The sequence below is a fragment of the Nicotiana tabacum genome, chromosome 8, assembly GCF_000715075.1.
Source record: "Nicotiana tabacum cultivar K326 chromosome 8, ASM71507v2, whole genome shotgun sequence".
Taxonomy (NCBI): Eukaryota; Viridiplantae; Streptophyta; class Magnoliopsida; order Solanales; family Solanaceae; genus Nicotiana; species Nicotiana tabacum.
This window is the reverse complement of record NC_134087.1, coordinates 139,880,615-139,885,408: the sequence shown is the minus strand read 5'-3', so window position 1 is coordinate 139,885,408 and position 4,794 is coordinate 139,880,615. Positions and strand designations below refer to the sequence as shown.

The 4,794-nt window shown below is 32.1% G+C and overlaps 1 non-coding gene across 1 annotated transcript; it reads left to right on the top strand.

Annotated features, from left to right (window-relative positions):
• Positions 1-2,822: 2,822 nt before the first annotated feature.
• Positions 2,823-2,929, top strand: LOC142163645 (small nucleolar RNA R71). Its single transcript, XR_012694591.1, has one exon. It is a non-coding gene; the product is annotated as a small nucleolar RNA R71 (small nucleolar RNA).
• Positions 2,930-4,794: the final 1,865 nt, after the last annotated feature.

Genomic DNA, 4,794 nt, shown 5'->3' with positions numbered 1-4,794 from the left:
GATTAATTTATCAGATTTTTCCTTCCACTTAATTATTTTTGCTATTTGCATGATATCTTCCCGTCACTGATAGCGGCTTAAAACTAGAAAAGGTTAAGTAATTAGAATAATTTGGCTTGCCTAGCTTTCATGAGTAGGCACCATCACGGCTCTCGAGGGTGGAAAATCCGGGTCGTGACAATTAAGTTTGTCTCTTCACATCTCTTAAGAACTAAAGTTAAGTGGTGAATACAATCCTCAAAACCCTTGCCGAAGAGTGTAAAATCATCCATGAAAATTTCAAGAAATTTTTCAATCATGTCAGAAAAAATTGCTGACATGCAATGCTGAAATGTGGTAGGAGAGTTGCACAAACCAAATGGCATCCTCCTATATGCATATGTTTCATGAGGACATGTGAAAGTTGTCTTATCTTGATCTTCTGGTGCGATTGGGATTTGGTTATACCCTGAATAGCCATCAAGAAAACAATAAAAACCATACCCTGCAATTTTTTCTAACGTTTGATCAATAAATGGAAAAGGAAAGTGATCTTTTCTAGTGGCACCATTAAGACGTCTATAATCTATACAGACTCTCCATCCTGTGACGGTCCTGGTAGGTATTAGTTCATTATTTTTATTTTTTATCACTGTCATACCTCCCTTTTTTGGTACTACCTGAACAGGACTTACCCAAGGGCTGTTTGAAATAGGGTAAATAATACCTGCCGCCAAAAGCTTTACAATCTCCTTTTTTACAACTTCCTGCATTGCTGGGTTTAATCTCTTTTGGGGTTGGGCTATCGGTTTGTAGCTATCCTCCATGAGGATTCTGTGCGTACAAATTGCTGGATTAATCCTTTTTGATATCTTCTACTGTCCATCCCAAGGCTCCTTTGTGTGCTTTCAATACTTCAATCAATCTTTCTTCCTGTTCTGTAGTTAAAGAAGATGAAATAATTACTGGAAATAACTCATGCTCAAGATAGATATATTTCAAATGAGAAGGGAGAGTTTTGAGTTCAATTTTTGGTTGAACTTCTTCTAATTGCATGTCCCCTTCCTCATAATCGTTTTCCAATAATTTCACATCACTTCTGATAGTCGGATCTTCATCTTGTGTGGTGCCAGATTTGGCCAAACATCTTTCCATTGAGTCAGAAATTAATTGATCATCTTTGAATTCATCTATAAGATTATTAATCATGTCAATTGAGAAGCATGAAGATGATGTATCATCTTCTGAGAATCTTAGTATCTTTTGCGTATCAAAAATAACTCTTTCTTCATCAACTCTTAAAATAAGTTGTCCTTGATGGACATCTATGATTGCCCTGTCTGTTGCAAGAAATGGTCTACCTAAAATAATTGATTCATCAGGATACTCATTCATTCAAGTACTATAAAATCTACAGAAAAAAATAAATTAATCTACTCTTACAAGCACATTTCCAATTATTCCCTTTGGTCTCTTAGTACTTTGACCAGCAAATTGAAGTGAAACACCTATGCCTTTCATTTCACCAAGATCTAATTTTTTAAAAATAGAAAATGGCATCAAATTTATTAAAGCTCCAGAATTACAAAGTGCTTTTTCAATGTATACTCCTCCCATAGTACATGGAATGGTAAAACTACCTGGGTCACCGAGTTTTTGTTGTAGCTTATTTTGAAGCATAGCACTGCATTTTTCAGTAAGAACTACCACAGAAACTTCTTCCAATTTCCTTTTTCTTAGTAAAATTTCGTTCAGAAATTTGGCATATGAAGGCATTTGGAATAGAGCATCAGTAAAAGGAATGTTAATGTGAATTTATTTTAAAATCTCCAAAGACTTTGCAAATTGATTATCAAGTTTTTCTCTTTTCATCTTTTGTGGGAAAGGGAGTGTAACAGGGAAAGAAGTCAAATTTTTAGTATTTTCTTCTTCTTTTTTCTTGGCTTCTTTCTCTTCTGATGGTTGAGAGGGTGTCTCACAGTTTTCATCCTTGCCTACCTGTTGTTCTAATTGATTCTTTTCTTTTTTGTTTGCATAGGGTTCATCAAGAGTCGTACCTGACCGTAAGGCACTGACCTTAAGGTGTTCTTTTGGATTTTTCTCTGTATTGCTCGGTAAAGAACCTTGAATCTTTTCAGACACAAGAGTTGCCAATTGGCTTAAGTAAATTTCAAGATTTTTTATAGCTGAATTTTGACTTTCCATTTTTTCATCAGTAACCTAAATGTACTTGTACAAAAGGTTATCAAGACTTGGATGACCTTGTTGAGCCCTTTGCTAATATGGAGTTTCTTGCTGATATGTCCTGGAATTTTGACGTCCACAATTTTGATTTTGATATCCGGGTGGACTCTGTACCTGTTGCTTCTGGTAGTTTTGAGAGTTTTCAGCACCATTTGCATTGCACCATTGAAATCCTGGATGTTTTTGTGCTAATGGACTTCCAAAAAGATACGGCTTGTATCCGATGACATTGACCTGTTCATCATTTTGATTAGTTGTTTGATATTCGTGGTTTAGATGGTTTCCTCTACACAAGTCACAAGCCTCAGACTGTCTTGGTTGTTGTGTATTTACCTAAAAAGATTCAAATTTTTGTGCCAAAGAAACAATCTGTTGTGTTAGGGTATTTAAAGCATCCACCTGATTTACTGTAGCAGCTTTCTTAATGATTACACGCTCAGATGGCCACTGTATGGCATTTTCAGAAATTTCATTAAGCAATTGCAATTCTTCTTCTATAGGTTTTCCCATTATGAAACCTCCTACAGCTACATCTATTACATTTCTAGAAGATAGTTTTAACCCATGATAAAAAAACGTACAACTGCATATGTTCAGGAATGTGATGATGTGGACATTTTCTTAACATTGTTTTCAATCTTTGCCAAGCTTGATAAACTGACTCAGTGTCAGTCTATAAGAAGTTGGATATATCATGTCTTAACTTTGTTGTTTTAGCATGAGAAAAATATTTATTTAAAAATTTCTGAGTCATTTGGTCCCATGTGGTAATAGACCCTTGCGGCAAACTTCGTAACCAAGTTTTAGACCCTCCTTTTAAAGAAAAAGGAAATAGCCTTAACATAATTGCTTTAGGAGGTACTCCATTATACTTTGCGGTTTCAACCAATTCTAAAAAATCAATTAAATGGCTATGTGGATCTTCACTTAGATCACAAGTGAAAATGCAAGATTGTTGAATTGTTTGAATCAGGCATGTCCTGATTTCAAAGTTATTGGCTGCTACTGGAGGTTTCCTGATACTAGATTCATAGTTAAAACGATCAGGTCTAGCATAATCTCTTAGGATTCTATTTGCTGGTCTTGGCGCCACTTCATCAAACTGCTCCTCTAAATGAGCTGGTGGTGGAATTTGTAGTGGATTGTTATCATCTTCTAATTGGTGCTCCATTCTGTTACAAGTTATGTTTTGAGACGATATGTGTCCTTTCCTGCACAATCGCAAAGTTTATTCAATTTCAGGATCGTAATTGGCCAACTCTTTTGCAGAAGAGTTGGTCATAAACTATCTGAAATTAAAGTAAAATAAAGACAGTTCTTAAAATAGTAATAGATAGTTTTAAAATTGAATTAAAAAAATAGTACGTTAATATTATAGTTAACTAAAACAGTAAGTTGTAACTAACCATCAAAAGAAATAATATAATACTAATTATATTATATGAAAAAAAATCAATAATAAATCAAGTATGTTGAAGGATTAAAGTACTATCAATTAAAAAAATTGAATAAAATATTATTTTATAAAAATATAGTAAAAGTAATAGTTATAATAGTAATATAGAATAGTACAAAGGATACTTTTAGAACTAGAATAGTAAAAACAAGTACTTACAATTATAATAATAATAAAAATAATAAAATATACTTAAAAAAATGACAAATAAAAAATGAGATTGGGAATCACAAAACTAATATATTATACTATTACATAAATGTTAGTAGTAACAATAATAATATAATAATAAAATACAAAATAGAGTAGGTTGAAGTACTAACTATGAGGGATTTCTTTTTTCTTTTTTTTTTATATGCTTTTTTACAATATTATATAGAATTTCTTCTAATAATAGTAACAATTATGATAGTAGTATGTAGGAGATAACATTTTGAAGGAAAAATTAACAATAATAATAAATTCTTTAATTAGTAATAAAATATTTAATCTGAAGTAGATGTGTGCTAATCCCCGGCAACGGCGCCAAAAATTTGACAAAGCTTGTGTGTATAGGATTTTCTGCTCGTGCCCTGTCAAATTCTAGTATAGTTTATGATATCGTCCCACAGAGATTGGACAATCTAAGCTACAGACTTGTAATATTTTAACTACTATTTGAGAGAACCAAATTGATGAAAGGTGTGTTTGAAATTATAAAATTAAGACAAATTTCTTCCGAAAAGTTTATATATAAAAAGAGTTGGGAATCGTTGAATTCACTTGATATATCATTACAATAAAATCTCAGTTTCATATGTATTTCTCTAAAGAATAATTGCTTATTGTTAATACAATTATATTTTTACACTATAAATAAATAAATAATTAACACTCTGTGAGATTATGTCAATTAATTGATTTAAAGCTAGTGACGATTAAACTGAAATATCTTGCCTGAATTGTGTTCAAGCGTAGTAAAAACTTTGTGAGAATATTTTTACTAGAAAATAAATAATCTTGCCTTCAACAATTTCTCCGTGAGATCTAAAACTGAGCAAAGCAAGATTACAGACTTGAAACAATAATCTTACTAAAAATTTCTTTGACTCTAATATTATGTGCTCAAGTGTAGT